The sequence below is a fragment of the Schistocerca americana genome, chromosome X, assembly GCF_021461395.2.
Source record: "Schistocerca americana isolate TAMUIC-IGC-003095 chromosome X, iqSchAmer2.1, whole genome shotgun sequence".
In the NCBI taxonomy this organism is placed as follows: Eukaryota; Metazoa; Arthropoda; class Insecta; order Orthoptera; family Acrididae; genus Schistocerca; species Schistocerca americana.
In genome coordinates this window covers 681,833,018-681,851,916 of record NC_060130.1, presented here as the reverse complement: position 1 = coordinate 681,851,916, position 18,899 = coordinate 681,833,018, and the positions used below count along the sequence as shown (strand labels likewise).

General features: G+C 42.9%; 1 protein-coding gene across 3 annotated transcripts in view; it reads right to left on the bottom strand.

The window, feature by feature from the left end:
• Nucleotides 1-18,899, bottom strand: part of LOC124554776 (protein O-linked-mannose beta-1,2-N-acetylglucosaminyltransferase 1-like) — a 1,050,404-nt gene that overhangs the window by 541,673 nt on the left and 489,832 nt on the right. For all 3 annotated transcript variants that reach the window (XM_047128420.1, XM_047128423.1, XM_047128421.1), the window contains exon 4: nt 6,056-6,103. The gene's annotated coding sequence lies outside the window, so the exon portion shown is untranslated. The remainder of the gene's footprint in view (nt 1-6,055; nt 6,104-18,899) is intronic.

Sequence of the window (18,899 nt, the reverse complement as noted above, 5' to 3'; positions counted from 1 at the left end):
AAATCGTAGAACACAAGCGAATAAAGAACAGCCGCTGGCTAGCAGGATATGTTTTAATGTAACAAAAGCAATAACATGAAATTGCTAAGTGGTGCGAAATGAGGCACGAACTACTGATCCACAACTCCACATCTTAGACTTACATGCAAAAGAATGACAATTCCGTTCAGAATCATGTCTTTGTACAGTTAGATGTTCCACCTAAAATTATGTGTAGAGAGTCTTAAGGCGAGTGTTTCTAGAAATTCTGCAAGTATCTACGAATGCCTTGGACGATGTAATTCTTAAAAATTTGACGAATACAAGCGAGTCTAATTGTGTGTGTGTGTGTGTGTGTGTGTGTGTGTGTGTGCGTGTGTGAGTGAGTGAGTGTGTGTGTTAGCACCTTGTAAGACGTGTATGTTTCTATTGTCAAACCACAATTTATGAAAGATGTTTTATTAATAGGATTAAGTAGGAATAATTAATATTTGTCATTTTGGAAATAATTGTGGTAGTAGGGAATGTCTGCACCAAAGTGTTGTTGGCGGGAGAGACCGCACATTGATATAATTTTAAAAAGAGCGGGAGAGAGCGCGTATGGATACATTTTAAGAAAAGAGCGTGAAAGACCGCGGATTGATACATTTTGTAATGGTAGCAGGGATTGTCTGCACCAGAAAGCATTGTTGGCGGGAGAGACCGCACTTTTGCGTTCGTAGGAAGTCAGTAGTAAGCGAGATGTGAAGCGAGTCGGTAGCAGGTCTGAAGTGAGAAGTTGAGACGAGCGGTGTGCCTGCCAGCCACCAGCTATGATTTACAAGAGATTATAAACGGATGTACAGAGACATATCATAAGAGGAACTAATATTATTGAATTATGTTTTTTTGAGAAACTCAAGACTACTGAAGGTGTGTTTGCACAATGCTAGTTGTAAGATTATTGCAAAAAGTAAGGCCCATTTGAACGTTTGTAAAATCATTTCATTACCAACAGTAAATACTTGAAGAATCGTTTTCAGAATATAATTAATTTTTGCCAGCAATATTGCATTACTGATTATAATCCATCCCAAAAACCATCAACGTAAAACTTTGTAAAATTTTATTGTTGTCAAGAAAAAGTTTAACTATGAATTACGTTCAGTCAATTTAATTAAAGAATAACGTCAGCTTTGCTGTTAAAGAATAACATCAGCTTTTGTAATAAATACAGCCACTTATTATGAAAGCCCGCCAGCAGCTAATAGAGTATATTAAAACAGAGTAAGTATATTCATGTCGCAGTTCGATGTAGCAGTCAGATGACGATCCAGTAACAGTAAAAGAGGTAAGGAACAGTTTTGAGGTATTGCAGGTAACGACTGAGGGCCACGACGACGACACCGAGCGAGGTGGCGCAGTGGTTAGACACTGGACTCGCATTCGGAAGGACGACGGTTCAATCCCGCGTCCGGCCATCCTGATTTAGGTTTTCCGTGATTTCCCTAAATCACTCCAGGCACATGCCGGGATGGTTCCTCTGACAGGGCACGGCCGACTTCCTTCCCCATCCTTCCCTAATCCGATGAGACCGATGACCAAGCTGTCTGGTCTTCCCCAAACCAACCAACCAACCACGACGACGACACATTCTATGTTTCGTCGAAATAATCAGCAAATCACTTTTAATAAGCAGCATTTAAATTTGTAAGCGAAGATTGCACTTATTATTATTGAGAAAGAGAATTAATTTCAAAGGGAAGATTTCATTTGTTATTATTAAGCAAGAGATAGAAATCCTAAGGGAAGGTTTCATATGTTATTGTAGAAGGGAAGGTTGCGTAACAAAAGAGATATAGAGGAGACGGGAAGGTTTCAACCTGTACATTGTTTTGTTAGTCTTCTTACTTGAATTACGTTATATACATGGACTTCAGAAAGTTAAACATGTCATTCCACGCTAAGACCATTGTGCAGTGGGAGTGGCGCATTATCAGAAGAGATTACATGTTCGGGATTTCCTGAAGAGACAGTTCCGTTACGGTACGGATAACAGCTGCATCACAGTGTGCGAGTGAAATATCACGCCGACTGGAAACGTACTGCCAAGTTGAAATGCGCGGAACAGTGTGATTCTTGTGGGCGAAATGTAGTGGGCGAGAGTCATCGAAAGTTAAGTTTTCCTGCACGACACTGCAACACCACACACGGCGCATACAACACAAGCTTTGCTTCAACGTTTTTGATATCCCGTCCAGATCTTGCACCATCTCATTTCCATCTTACCGGCATGCTGTAAGAACATTTGGAAGGAACGAGCGGTTCTAGAATGGCTCCGTGACGAAGGAGTAGATTTAGATCGTCGAGGAACTGAATGTTTGGTTGAACAATCTGACCCTTGTTTACAGATACTTGGTGACTATGTTGAAAAATGGTGTCATGTATCTGTGTCCCTTTGAGGTGTAGTGCAGCATTTAACAAAAGTTACTTGGCCTGCCGTAATAATGTGTAACTTACTTTTTTAAGCATAGTCGTATATTGCAACGAGTAATGAAGTACTTATCATTTTCCGTCTGTCTTTATGTCATGGTATTCCCAGAATTGTACATTGACTAGTGGCAGCTTCATTATATGGGGGATTTCGTGAAATTAGGATTCATTTGTGGTTCAGGAAGTTTCAGTAATTACCCTCCGTAGCACACGTTTGCAGAGGTCTGGAAGACAGGATTACAGCTCACGTAGTCACACAATAAATCATTCTTATCGTGTTCCATAGTTGGTGTATGTGCGTATTTTGAGTTTAAGGGGCAGGTAAACTACCTTCTGCCTGTTCGTCCAAATACAAAATGCAGTGAGCTAAAATGTGGCGATCTGAAAATTGTACACCACAAACACTGCACATTTAAAGGCCCTCTCATCGGAGGAGGAAGTGGTAGGCCATCGGAATTTGCGCTACCCGTAGGCGAGTAAGAAGGAACTCATCTCACCTAAGTGACCAGAAGAAGCTACGCCATCACCAAGTAGTTACATTCATAAACTGTTGGTTATAGTCCATTACTTTCGACCACTTTACTCCCGCCTATGTATGACTTCGTACTTTAATTGAGAGGTGGTAGTGTTTAGGACTATACTACAGTAAGTCACGAGATTACCAGTATATTTTTCTTTAGGTGTTGCAAATATTAATTCGCTTCCCTAAACTCCAGTGTTTGCTGATGACAGCTCTTTCTGCACCTTCTGTAGACTTAAAATCTGGATAATTTGGACTTCTGTTATCTATGGAGTGTAGACTACAGGACGTCAAAAGAGGTGGTAACAGATGAATTCAACAGCATGAATACGTCTCATATGACCCATTAGCTAAAAGATCGCGTATAATTCTGCACAAAGCGTAATAAATCTATTTGGTAAATAACTGTTAATAAACGATCACGGAATACTAGAGAGCAGGGGCGGCCAAGATTTCGGTTCAAGGACTGTGCCCGGGCACGAGTGCCAAAGCGCTTAGCCTTACTTCACATTTCCCCCACCGCCACGCCATGCTGTAAAGTGCAAAGAGGAGGAAGAGAGGAAAACTGCGAACGCCCCGCATTTAAATAGCATTACAGTCGCATTGTATACTACTTGGTTATACATTTCACATTTGTCAACAACATAGTCACAAACAAAACAAATTTCCAGTATTATATAATTATTTTTGGCGCTCTGAGAACATAATATAATTTTTTCTTGTACAAACTGTCGGCATTCGGATAGACGCAGACAACTTCACAGAGTTTCTCACTGAAGTTGCCACGTAATCGTGACATATTTAGATTCATAATCGAGAACAGGTCTTTCACACAAATAAGTCGATCAAAATATTGTAACACTTTTCCGACCTCATTATGGAGACTTGGAAACTCTACCTAAGGGAAGCAATGTGGACACGGACATTTTTAACGTAAAAAAGATTTCTCATTAAAACTGGAATATCTTGCAGGTCAATCAGTTACATCTGCACATGCACAGTGGCGCTTTCAGCTGGAACGGCAAACGGTCTCGAAAGCTGCTCGGAAACAGATATGAGACTGACAGTGTCCTCAAAATCTTTATAAAACTATCCTCGTCATTCTTTCAAGGCCACAATGAATTCTTCAAAACCCGTGTATTCTTTAGCAACATTGAGCTTATGGAGGTGGACTGTCTTTATCAGAATGTATCCCTTCCACAACGCGATTTTCTTTTTAAATGCATCCCCATCAAATCAGAAAGAAGTTACCTTACGATGTCTTACTAAGGGCAGAATGCAGTCAAGTCCACTTAAAGTGAGAATTCTACACTTCATTCTGTATGTTCTGATTTTCGTTTCGCACTCCTTTGTCCTTCATAAACCCAATAACAGCGAGTTTTAAATCGGGAAATCATTCCATGCATACCTCTTAACTTAATCAAAATACTTTACAGTAATATAGGAAGTCGCCATAGTCTTCGTTCAGTTCCACTGAAAGCTGTTGCAACTGACAATGGAACAATGCGTGCGACTTCAGAAATTTTACTGTTCGTACCACCTATTTATTGACGTGCTCCAGGGCGGCAAATTTATCTCAAAGAGCTTTTTTAACATGCACAACAATGAATGCCGCCTGTCGCTCGTTGTAATTCTTTGCTCTTTCATTGTCAACTAAATCTTTAAATAGTTCCTGCATGGTACTATAATGTCGTTACATAGCAAATATGTAGTACCTGTCGCTTATGTGAACTGACAATTCTCATCCCTCTCTTCCCATTCATTTTAAAGGATTGTTAAGACATATCGCTAGACTGCCTGTTTTTGTGCAAACAGCCACTGCACCTGCGAACGTTCCTCAGACCACGAACAAATAGCTAAGGTTAAACAGCGCTGACAGTACGATGCTGCCGAACTCAAAGAGCTGCACCGGCCGAAAAATGCCGCACCGCAGTGCTAAATGAAACGTCGCGTTGTTCCGTGTACTTACAAGGACCGAAGAAAGTGAAGTGACAGGCCCGCACCCTTTGCACGGGTGAAGTTTGGCACGCTCTGGCTGCCCTTACCACAGAGCACCCAAGTGAATTCCCTTATTTGGATCCATCTGTAAATACTGCCGTATAGAAATGCAGCTGTTTTTAAAAAATACGAAAAACAAATAAAAATTATATCAAGGTGTGCAGTCCCTTCTGCACCTCACTAAATCTAAAATAATCTAGGACTACTTCAGTAACCAAGGCGGAAATCGACTCGATTGCTGGGGTAATATGTGTATTTGTCCCATACCTAAGTGCCACTAGATCGTGCTTTGTGCTGTTCGTAAATGGGTTCATTGCCCACGAGCAATGTACAAAAATCTATTCCATACCAGGATTAACAACGGCTTGGTATGACAGGGTTCCTCTGAAAGGGAAGAAGTTATACGCCTGACGCGTCACGAAAATCTGCTAAAGGATGGCAAATGATGGATCCACAGTAAAGAGGCACGGTATGGTGGTACTGTAGACACCCGTGGCCAGCCTAATCCGGAGGGGGACGATGAGCCTGACAACTGTACGTCTCGTTGATCATTACACAGTGAACCCATAATGCAGCCGGAATCTCACAAAAGTTTTATAAAACTTGGGGAGCAGTCTCTCTCTTCAATATCTGTGTTCAAGATATTAAATTATTTCAAGGATTTTGCCTTTAGATCCCTTAGACGTGGTCCATCATAGAACTGGGATAGGAAGAACCCGTATGTATGGTGAAATGAATTGGAGCCTCAACCACGCACTTCGCAGTGACCAGCAAATTATACATGCAGATGTTTCTGTAGAGACGTAGTTACCTCTCTCTCATATAAATGTAACAGTTTCCTATATATGAACCATCAGTGTGGGGGTAATTCATCAAAAAACTGGCGACGATTGATTTTTATTTTTTATTTTTTTTTATTTTTTACATTTCTAACAAAACGATGCTGCTGACGAAGCTACTTATTGCGTTTTCCAACGATAATACAGATTTCTTCTGACACCAACGACATAAAGCAGTGTGTACATGAACACCGAATGTGCGCATAACGCAATCAGCGCCTTCACAAAGTTTCTAAAGCTCACTTACCTTGTTAGTTGATCTCCATACATGCATTACGTCCGTAGAGATGGAGACCTGCAAAAGACATCAAATATCAATGAGGAAATTTTCTCTATGCAGTTACTATTATGACATTTACGACATTTATATTTTAGGTCCTTCCTCTCGAAAATGTAAAATTAAGCAAGTTATGAGGCGGAGCGCCCTGGGTAAGCCTCGGTAAAAGAAGACTAAGAAGAAGATAATTTAGTTTCTATTTTGAATATTACGGAAAATAAAATAATGCAAAAAGTAAGAAAAAGCGAACAAAGTGAAATTAGTCTCTGTCGGTCCATTACGGCCAGAGGACGTCGGCTGGTACGTACTTCTCAATTCAATAAACTTTACCAACAGCCGTATAATTTAGGTTAGTTTATTTTATTTCTAACGCAACTAGTCTCGGCAATTCATTTTGTAATCTTCAGGCCCCATATGCACCTTTTCGTATGAATCAGTTGCAGAACGATTGGGATTCACGGTATCCAGTTTTATGGGGCTATGTGATAAGCTCGTTGATTCGAAAAAAGCGTATGGGGCCTGAAGATGGCAAAATGAATTGCCGAAACTGGTTGCGTTCGAAATAAAATAAAATAACCTAAAGTATATGGCAGTTGGTAAAGTTTATTGAACTGAAAAGTGAAATTATGTTCTGTTGAAAGAAAATTCGAAAAAATAATCAAGCAATACGAAATCCGTTATTATTAACGCAACTGAGCATCACATATTTATGTTAATTCAGTTTCCTTGTTTGTTTGAGGAGGTTGTACAAGTTTGTTTTCGAGAGGAAAGTAAAACAGGCATAAAATGACAAAAAGAATTGTGATATTTCTCGTATTATCAGTTTTACGACATATGCTGAACCTTTAATAATGGATGGGTGCATCAATAGAATATCTACGGGTAAAGTACCGATTTGGCAACCAGCTATGATATACAGGGTGATTCAAAAAGAATACCACAACTTTAAAATGTGTATTTAATGAAAGAAACATAATATAACCTTCTGTTATACATCACTACAAAGAGTATTTAAAAAGGTTTTTTTTTCACTCAAAAACAAGTTCAGAGATGTTCAATATGGCTCCCTCCAGACACACAAGCAATATCAACCCGATACTCCAACTCGTTCCACACTCTCTGTAGCATATCAGGCGTAACAGTTTGGATAGCTGCTGTTATTTCTCGTTTCAAATCATCAATGGTGGCTGGGAGAGGTGGCCGAAACACCATATCCTTAACATACCCCCATAAGAAAAAATCGCAGGGGGTAAGATCAGGGCTTCTTGGACGCCAGTGATGAAGTGCTCTGTCACGGGCTGCCTGGCGGCCGATCCATCGCCTCGGGTAGTTGACGTTCAGGTAGTTACGGACAGATAAGTGCCAATGTGGTGGCGCTCCGTCCTGCTGAAATATGAATTGTTGTGCTTCTTGTTCGAGCTGAGGGAACAGCCAATTCTCTAACATCTCCAGATACTGTAGTCCAGTTACAGTAGCACCTTCGAAGAAAAAGGGACCAAAAACTTTATTGGCTGAAATGGCGAACAAATGTACAACTAAATGAAACTTTATAGCTCCCTTAATTCGCCGACAGATAGTGCTTAGCTCTGCCTTTTGTCGTTGCAGAGTTTTAAATTCCTAAAGTTGTGGTATTCTTTTTGAATCACCCTGTATGTAACATCGAGTTCGAGATATTTCTTGACGATGTGTAGTTCCCATTGAAAGAAAGAACAACAAATCAGAAAGTTGGAAACTGCAAACTCCACCCCTGTCCCGTCTCAGTCTTTATCATTAATTCTCCTGAAACTAAATGTTGACTACAACCCGGAAATTTTGAATTTATAAATAGATTGTTAGCATCAACGAATCAATGGAAAAAATGTTTACTTATACTACAGGTTGAACCCCCAATTCCAGCGACAAAATTTCGGAGGTCGTTCAAAGATATTTTCTGAATTACGATTTAAAAGCAACAAATATAAAGCGATTCGCAAACGCAGACATTTACATACTTACATGTCCCATTTGACAAGAACGGGACAGGTAGTATGCATCTGTACTCTGCAAACCACTGTGAAGGGCATTGCAGTGGGTACGTCCCACTGCACCATTTCAAAAATGTCTCTGAGCACTATGGGCTTAACTTCTGAGGTCATCAGTCCCCTAGAACTTAGAACAACTTAAACCTAACTAACCTAAGGACATCACACACATCCATGCCCGAGGCAGGATTCGAACCTGCGACCGTAGCGGTCGCGCGGTTCCAGACCGTAGCGCCTAGAACATACTGTACCAGTTATTAGGGCACTTTTCTATACCATTCGCGCATGGAGGTCGAGAAGAATGACTGATTAAATGCTTCCGCTCACGCTGTAATTAATCTGATCTTGTCCTCCCGGTCCGTAGGAGAGAGATACGTAGGGAATTGCAGCATGTAGCATTATAGCTTACTGCATCATCAACGAAAAGCCTTAGGTTACTATTTATATTGTGCGTAAGGTCATTAATATAAGCTTGGGGCACACCCAGAGTTACTTCTGAAACTTGTTGATGATTCTCCACCCAAGACAACTTGCTACGACCAGTCTATTAATAAATCGTCAATCCAGTCACATATTTCGCTTGATATCCCGTACAATCGCACTTCTGATAATAAGCGTAGATGTGGTACTCAGTAAAATGCTTTTCGGAAATCGAAAAATACTGCATCTACTCGATTGCCTTGTTCCTCGTGTGAGAAAAGTGCGAATTGGCTTTCACGTGATCGATGTTTTCGGAATTCTTGCTGGTTGGCATGCAAGTGGCCAATCTGTCCAAGATACCTCGTCACATTTGAGCTCTGAATATGTTCTGGAATTCTACAACTGACGTTATGGTATGGGGAGCTATAGGGTACGAATTCAGGTTACAACTGATAGTGACTGATGGAACTTTGAAGGCAAGAAGGTGCGTCACGGACATCTTGTGTGTTACCTCTCATGCGACAGCATCGTCGTGCTGTTTCTGAATAGGACAATACTCGTCCAATAATGGCACGTGTCTCTGTTAACTGTCTGCGTGATATTGAGGTATTACCATGGTCAGCAAGATCACAGATCCAGGCAGTGCACGTAAAATAACACAACCGTAATAATTTGTTTACATCACTGGTTAGTTCAGTGCTTCTGCTCTGTAATTGCCTTGTACAGTGGATCTTCTATGTGTAAGCTGTTTGATTTGATGGATGTACTGCATGGTCGATTGATTTACACAGCCACATAGGCGTCTCAGAATGGGATACGTACATAGCCACATATTTTTGCAGTCAATGCTAAGCGACGCCTAAGGTGGTGTAAAGACCCACGCCACTTGACAGTGGAAGGCTGGAAACGAGTGATTTTGATTGTTTTTTCCTTTATTGTTATTTCATTCCTCAATGACGCGGGCCGGCAGTGGCCTACATACGCCACTCTTCGGCCAAGAGACACAACATATAAACATAGGGGACAGAGGAACTTATAAAAAGCATGGTAATACATGATGAACATATTCACAATATATCAGTAGTCGTTCGGCGGAAGGCACTGCACATAGAGGGCGTCACCACGTGAACAGACGAAGACATCCAGTTGCAGACGCGAACGTAGTAGAACACTGATGAAAACACTGACGCACGGAAACACTGGTGACGATCATCAGCGAAGCATTCACAAACACACTGATGAAAGGAGGGGGGGGGGCTGTCTCCAGGTGGAAGGGAGAGGTAGGAGGGCGGGAAGGAGGAGGGTGGAGCCAGTGGGAGAGAAGAAGGGAGGGGGAGGGGAGGGGAGAGGGGTGTGTGTGGAAGCCCAGGGAGTGGGGGAGGGGAGGGAGGGAGGAGGGGGGAGGAAGGGAGGAGAGAGAAAAGGGAAAGAGGGTGCCCTGTAGGAAAAACACAGGAGGAGGAAGGGGAGGATCAAAGCTGGTAGGAGGGGTAGATGGGGGGGGGGGACGAGGGTATCACCAGGGAGGTGGAGCTGGCGGAAGCCACCTTGGGCAAGGGTATGGAGTGTGGTAAGATGGAGAGTAGGTGGGATGCAGGTGTACAGGTGCAGCAGCAGACGGGGGTGGGAAAGGATGGGAGAGACAAGGGGGTGAGGGGGATCCAGTTTACGAGAGGTGTAAGGGATCTGTATCTGTTCAAGGAAGAGGAAGAGGTGTGGGAAGGGAATTAAGTCATAGAGGATCCGCATGGGGAAAGTGACGCAGATGCAATAGGCGAGGCGGAGCGCATAGCGTTCCAGGATTTGAAGGGACTTGTAGAAGGTAGGAGGGGTGGAGATCCAGGCCGGATGGGCATAACAGAGGATGGGGCAGATGAGGGATTTATAGGTGTGGAGGATTGTGGAGGGGTCCAGACCCCGTGTGCGGCCAGAAAGAAGCTTGAGGAGGCGGATTCGGGAGTGTGCCTTGGCTTGGATCGTCCGTAAATGGGGGTTCCAGGAGAGTCGACGGTCAAGAGTGATGCCAAGGTACTTGAGGGTGGGGGTGGGGGTGAGGTTAATAGGATGGCCATAGATGGTGAGATAAAAATTAGGTAGGTGGAAGGAAGGGGTGGTTTTGCCTACAATGATGGCCTGGGTTTTGGAAGGATTGAGCTTGAGCAGCAACTGGTTACACCAAGTGGTGAACCAGTCAAGATGGGATTGGAGAAGGTGCTGGGAGCGTTGCAGGGTGGGGTCGAGGGCAAGGGAGGCAGTGTCATCGGCGTATTAGAGAAGGTGTAAGGGGGCTGAAGACGGTGGCATGTCTGCCGTGTAAAGAAGGTGCAGAAGAGGGGTGATTGGGAGTGATGAATCACACTTTACCCTGTGGCAGTCCGGTGGAAGGCTTTTGGTTTGGTGAAGGCCAGGAGAAAGTTACCTGCTGGGTGTCCAGCAAAGGGGTCACTAATTTCAAAATTAAATATTTCGAAAACTTAGATCGACAGACGAGCTCAATAAATGGTGTGCTTATTTTCAAGGCTGCAAGAACTTTATACAGAACTTGCGAAATCGCCCATAAAGCTGTTAACAGATGGCGCTGTAATCGCGGTATATAGCGCCTACAAATAGCGCGCCGCAGTTCAAAGCGATCAGTCCCGCCGATGAAAAGTGAAAGGAGGTTAGGATACCGAAGGAACGTACCTGATGGAACAACGTGTTCTTCTGGTAGTGGAATACCACAGTTTTGAACACAGGCCTAAGGCAACAAGGTGCAGTTCTCAAACACAATTTAATGATCCATGAGGGCCCGATGCGAAAACCATTCGCAAACTCTTCGCCAAATTCCAAAGGACAAGCAGCGTGGCTGATGATCTAGCGGAGAACGTGGGCACCAGGCAAGCTGTAGTTACTCCTGAAATCGTCACTAAGGGTTTCTGGAATTATTCGGCAAAATCCAAGGAAATCCGTCCGAAGAACTACAGCAAAGACTTGTTTGAAGACGTCCAGTACGAGCCGTGCGACAGAGGGCTGACTTTGCGAACCAAGTTCTCACAATGAGTGATAATGAAGGATTTGATGTTGGCTGCATCTGTTTCACAGATGAAGCACACTTCTACCTGAATGAGGTAGTGAATAAACAGAACTGGTGATTTAGGGTTTCCGAAAAATCTCGATTTGTGTGAAGCGAGACCACTGTATCCTCCCTAAGTTACTGTTTGTGCTGCGGTATGCAGAAGATGCTGGCTTTTTTTTCATGCTAGAAACGATCTTTAATGATCGTTACGTTGCAATTTTGAATGAGTTTGTGGCCTCACAGCTAGCGTTGGAGGATTGACCACACATACAGTGGTTTATGTAAGATGGGCTCAGACTACAACGCACCGAATAAATGTTTCGCTGTCTTGATGAATACTTCGGGAATAGAGTCATTGAGTTGGACTGTTGCTAATTTACTGGCGCAGTGATGCATTGACCACCATGTTCCCCCGATCTGACTCCTTGTGACTCTTTTCTGTGGGAACATTGAAAGGCGCTGTCTACTAGAAACATCCAATCAACCCGGACGAGCTTGAATCGGCGATCTGTGTGGCATGTGCATCGATTTCCGTCGAGACTCTACATGATGTGATGGCAAATTTCATTGTTCGATTGTGCCACCTGAGTACTGAACACTTCACCAAAAGATTGTGATGTGACTGCAAAGACTGCTTGCAGAGGACGAGTGTAATTATACACTGTGCGAGCCGCACAGCGTATAGCGCCATCGGTTAGCAGCTTTTCGATCTATTTCGAAAGTTCCGTATAGAATTCTTACAGCTTTCAGAGTAAACATACCTTTTATCATACACGCTTATAGATCTTAGTTTTCGAAATATTTAATTTTTAAACCGGAAACTCGTTTGCTGGACACCCTGTACCATCACGTGTAGTGCCAACAGCGAAGCAAGGAGGAGGTGGTGTTACAATATGGGGATGTTTTTCGTGGTTTGGTTGTGGTCCACCTATTGTGTTTAAGAAAACGTTCAACGCGGAAGAATGTGAACAAATTTTACAGCAGTACTTACTGCGTACATTAGATGAACACTTCAGAGGGATGATTATTTATATCAACATAACAATAGATCAGCATCTGTGGGGACATGATTTGTGGACTATAAGGTTCCTGAAATGAAATGACCTACACCGAGTCCCAACGAAACCCAATGGTACTCCTTTTGGATGAGTTAGAATCTCGACGTCGCTCGGGACCCCAGCGACTGGCATCACTACTTCCTCTGGTTTTGGTTCTTGACGAAATATGGTCTGCCATTCCTCCGCAAACACTCAGACACCTCAATGAAGATTTTCACAGCAGAATACAAGCCGTCATAAAGGCGAAGGGTGAACACACCCCATATTAATATCCTTTAATAGGTGTCCGGATAGTTCTGATCAGATAGTATGTATTATTTTTAAGTGCGGCTGGAGGACGGATAACGCAAGACAACCTCATGCTTCAAATTGTTGCAGCCATTCTCAGTAGAAAATAAATTACTTGGCTAATAAGCTTGCTGGTGAGAGGAAGATGCTGGATCACACTAACTGTATAGAAACAGTCACAACAATCAATCCAGTGATGACATTGCTGAGACGTCTATTTTAATTTCCGCACAAACTTATTTAAACTTCCCAGTCTTATCATCCTTTATCTAACACTTTTAAAAATGAAACTAACAAATACTCTTCAACGGTACCGAACTACCATACCAAAAAACAGTAAAAGACCTAGGAATAATCTTGGATGAACACCTAAACTGAGAAGAACAAACAGTCACAGCTTGCCGGAAATCGCTCTCCTCCCTACATGCAATCCAAAAATTTAGAAAAATATTTCCAACCCATGTTAAACAAAAATTAGTCTAAACACTAGTCTTGCCTAATCTTTACTACTGTGATGTAGTTCAACACGGCACAAATAGTGAAAATTCGAGATGCCTCGAGCTCGTGATGAATGCTTGCGTTAGATACGTGTGCAATATACGGTTGTATGATCATATCAGTCCTTCATACTCCCAGCTAGGTTGGATACGCCCACATAAGGTAAGCGATCTCCACATGCTGTGCTTACTTCATCGATTTCTTAATCCCTGGTGCCACCAATACTTATCTTCTCACATTAAACACCTATCATCATTCCACAACCGCAATACCAGATCGGAAACGTCTAGCATCTTGCCTGTACCTTTACATAACACGAAATCTTTCTCCATGTCATTCTCCATCTCAGCCATACGACTATGGAACGCGCTCCCCTGTGATCTGCGTCTTATCCAGAACCACTCAACATTCAAGAGGGAACTCAAAACTTACATATTAGGGACGCTATAGCCACCACTGTTGTACCCCTCTCATCTCTTTCTTTCTCCTCTCCATCATAGCTTCGAATTTTACCATTATATTTCTCTTCCTCTAACCTAGGTACCTCTTCTATATCTCTTTCACCCCATTCTATCGTCTCATGTCTCTGCTCGATGTGAATAACTCACAAACTGCAAGAACATAACGAGAAAATTCCCAATTAGCAATAGGACTGACATTCATAAAAGAAAAATATGTTTACTTTCATATACATAGTCATTACTACTATTATTATTATTCTTGATTGTTATAATTATTTTTTGATTGTTATAATTATCCCTGTACTACTGTTATAATCTCTATTTTTTTCTTTAACATTAATACTGTATAACATGTGGTATGTCCATAATGTTCTGTACAAACTGAAATTCGTTCAATCTCAGTATTCCTGGTTAGGTGTGGAAGAGGGCCTGAAGGCCCTAATCTTGTCAGGTAAAATAAATACATAAATAAATAAATACACACAGTACTCTCTTGGTCTGGCTGCATATACATTAGAACGTCCCACATTGAGGCGCAAACGGCTGCACCGGGAATCATCTCGCGGCTCGCATCTCTTCCAGAACCTGCGCAAAGCACTTAGTGTGTCTGGAGGGGGCCTGCTTTGTCAGCGGGAGTCGGCGTAGAAACACAATATTGGAAAAATGTTCACAGTCTTGCTGCAGCAAAGAGCGAGCATTAAAGCGAAGTCGCAACCGGGGTTCGCCTTTTTCCTCCAGCCGGTATCTCTCACTTTTTCGGTAGTCTCGATGTGTTTTCCATTACCGCCGTATAAAGAATTTCTCATTCAGTGTGAGGGAGGAGGTGGCTGCAGAATGAGACGCTTTTAAGTGTAATCACTGGGTAAACAGCGACGCCTCCGGCTGCGGCTGCGCCCGCGGCCGCAGCAATAACCATTACTGCGTCTGCGAGGCGCTAAGTACACGTGCCGCCGTGGAATTGCGTGCGATTACCAGCCGCGTCTCGCGCGACAAACCTATATCACCGGAACAGCTCCGTTTTCACCCGCTGTCGCCTAATAATATACGAAAGTGTAAGGTACACTCATATCCACATCGTGGCTTATACGAGCTTTGGGGAAAAATAATGCGAGCACCTTTTGGCGTCCATGTTTCACAGCGTGAATACGCCTGGTCATCGGTGAGTATAAGGCGTAAAATTTTAACTAATCACCTCGTAAAAATGAAGTTACGTACACTCAAAGAAAAAAAAATGAAGGAAATATCCGAATGTGACGGAAATAGGTTGATGCGATGTACATGCACAGACAAACAAATGATTACAATTAAAAAAATAAAAAATAAAAAAAACTGGGCGATTTATTCAAGGGAAAGAGCTTCACAAACTGAGCAAGGTCAACAACGCGTTGTTACATCTCTGGCCCTTATGCAAGCTGTTATTCGGCTTTACTGATTGATTGCTCTCCTGAGGGATGTAGTGCCAAATTTTGTCCACTTGGCACATTAGTTAGTCAAAATTTCGATCTTGCTGGAGGGTCGTGCCCATAATGCCCCAAACGTTCTCAATTGGGAGAGATCCGGCGACCTTGTTGGCCAAGGGAGGGATGGCAATCATGAAGAGAAGCTGTAGAAACTCTCGCTGCGTGTGGGCAGGCATTATCTTCCTGAAATATAAGTCTAGGACGGCTTGCTATGAAGGGAAACAAAACGGGGCGTAGAATATTGTTGATGTACTCTGTGGCGTAAGGGTGCCACGGATGTAAACAAAAGGGGTCTTGCTTTGGAACGGAATAGCACACTACATCATCACTTCTAATTGTCGGGCCGTACGACGGGCGTCAGTCAGGTTGGTATCCTACCGCTGTGTGGGGCGTCTCGAGACACGTCTTTGCTGGTCATCGGGGCTCAGTTCGAAGCGGGACGTATCACTGAATACAATGGTACTCCAGTCAACGAGATTCCAAGCCGAATACGCGTCTGGACGCTTTACTAAACCTAGTAAATTCTAAATGATTTTAAATGGCACTTCATATCATTTTTCCTCAAGAGACTGTTCCACATCGTTCAAAATTGCAGTAGCGCGGCAGTGTTCCATGTTTACCCCCAATGCATACGACAATGTGTCTATATTATCCAACCTGGTGAATATGTTGTCGTGAAAGGGGGTCGTATTTTATTCAAGCCAAATACTTGAATTTTACAGCTGCGTAAGCGAGGACATTACCATGTCGAAAATGGACCCCCTTGTTCGCAACACCGCCTGGATGAACGCGTTCACCTCAACGGTCACTTTTTTCCCTCACAGTGCTCTCATACCTATTGGTAAACACAACGATCAGATACCTAGAGTTTTATATATTTTCCACAAGGAACTGTACAAGTGGTTCAAATGGCTCTGAGCACTATGGGACTTAACATCTGTGGTCATCAGTCCCCTAGAACTTCGAACTACTTAAACCTAACTAACCTAAGGACATCACAAACATCCACGCCCGAGGCAGGATTCGAACCTGCGACCGTAGCGGTCGCGCGGTTCCAGACTGAAGCGCCTAGAACCGCTCGGCCACACCGGCCGGCGAGGAACTGTACAGGCCAAGGTATTTCGTATCATTGCTATTTATAAAATTTCCTCTTCCACTCGCAAATGAAGCGAGGGAAATATGATCGCCTATATGTCTCCAAGTGCGTCGTAATCTCTCTCACCGCCCATTGTTAAGATATACATAAAAGACGACTCGTTAACACTCTTGTGCTGATACGAGTATAACCGACCAATAACACACCTCTCGGAACTCTTCTGATTTCGCTAGACGTCTCTCTTTAATCCGATCTGGAGGCGATCCCAAAAAATCGTGCAGTATTGAAAAACGTTCTGCACAAGAGCTTTGTATGCAGCCTTCTTTATAGGTGCACTACAATTTCCCAGAATTCTCCCAATAAAGGCTACTCGCGCTGGCAACTTAACTTATGTGGTCGATTAAATTTGGTTGTTTTCCACCCCGTACGTCCAGATATTTCATCAACGTGACCTATCCAAGCAGCGTACTATTAATATTATATTCGAACATTACTGGACGTGAGGTTAACAGCCGTCCACTGCAGTGGACAGTTGTACCTCAGTCTGTCTGATTAGAACGTTCTGGATCGTGAATTCAAATATTCAAAATCTGAAGGAAACTTGTCAGAACAAGAACCCACGTATAAAAACACTTTCCTCGAAATTACAAAAGCAGCAACATTCCCTGTAGGAACCCGGCAAAATGTCAGTCCTCCGTCGTGTTTGCTCCGCAAGCAAAAGTAAACGGCTTCACAGCAGGCGCGCACAGTCGTGCGGTTGATTTTATTTAGCCCGATGTTTATCTGCCTGGCGATAAAGACCTACAAGTGCACTGAAAGGCGGTCGCGGCAATTCTCTACAGAATTTCATGGCAGTGCAGTCAGCGCGCATAATTCAATTTACTTGTGAAGCCGTTCAGTCGCAAACACAATGTGGAAGCTTTCTTTGACTCTTTATTGAACAGAGGAGGGACCTGAAGTTTGCAGACAGCCAGCTTTCGGGTGCAAAGGTAACAATACAGATTCCTGGAAAAGAATGCCTCTGTCTGACGTAAGTATTTTTCACAGTGAAGGACAGTGCGTATAAACATTTGACGTGTTTGTCGCTTTGCAGATGTTCTCCTCCGTGGAAATAGTTTCAGTAAGCATTTCTGAAGTAATTATCACACTGTCGATTTCTTCACTCAAATGAGGTAGCGCCTCCGTTTTCTAAGCGAGCGCCGTTGCACAATGACTACACGAGTCCCGCATTCGGAAGGACTACGGTTAAAGTCCTTGCCTGGCCATCCAGATTGAGGTTTTCCGTGATTTCCCTCAATTTCTCCAGGAAAATGCCGGGATGTTTCCTTTGTAAGGCATATTTCCTTCTCTATCTTTTAACATATAGAGCCTTTTCTCCGTATCTGATGACCTCAGTTTCGACAGGACGTTGAACTCTAATCTTCAGATTTTTCGCTTTTTTTTTATTTCCCTGAAATCATTTTCACTGCGCACTTCATATACCGTATACTGGGTTTCATTGCATACACACAACACTTCTGCGCTCGGGACACAATGACCTTTTAGGATCAGTAAAGTGTCAGCAATTGCCTAAAATTATTCAGAGAAGATACCCCCTACTGATAGTGTGTTGGTCTCCCAAGAGAATTCTTGTTAAATTCAAGCAAATTTGCCAAAAATCTATGCTTAATGCAGCAACTGACATCTGATGCTAAATTTAAGCAAATACACGGAAATGTGAGCGAGTAAAGGGAAAGCTGAAGATAGTCCCAGAGGTCGATGTAAGGAGTCGCTGATACCACTCAAGCAGCCTAGTGTGACCATACCGTGAAACGTAGGATGGCTAATCCATGTGAATGTTATACTGAGGATGGTAGACTCAAGTCATAAGTAAATTGTGAGGCGTTCTTTTAATACATTTTAGAGTACTGGTCATCATTCTGCGAATCGAATGAATGAACAAACTGAAGTTCAAAGGAGAACGATCCAAAGGTGGCGCAGATCCAAAGTTGGGAGGAATCTAATGAGGGTCATGACCGCCCAGTTTCTTTAGTAGCGTTTATGTTTCCACATATGGCAGCGATTTTCCGAATCCCCCAAAAAATTCTGGTTCTCAACCTTTGCGACACCTATTTGATCTCTCCGCGAAATTTTTTATCTCATGTATGCTTATAAAACAATTCTTTAAGGTTTACTTTATTTTTGGGAACATAAAAATGTCGCATAGGGCCATGGGTGGCAAATATGGACGCTGGAGCATCATTTCAATATTGTTTGTGGCCAAAAATTCGGCACAAGCAACTATGTATGAGTCCGTGCATTATTGTGACACTAAAACAATGGCTTGCTCACTACGATTCTGGGCTTTTTTACCGGATTTTTCAGGCAAACAGCGTTGATCATAGTATGAAAGCTTTCACGACCGGATGACATATCTTCTGGTAAACCTTCCGGGAAGGTCGTGGTCCATGAAATTCT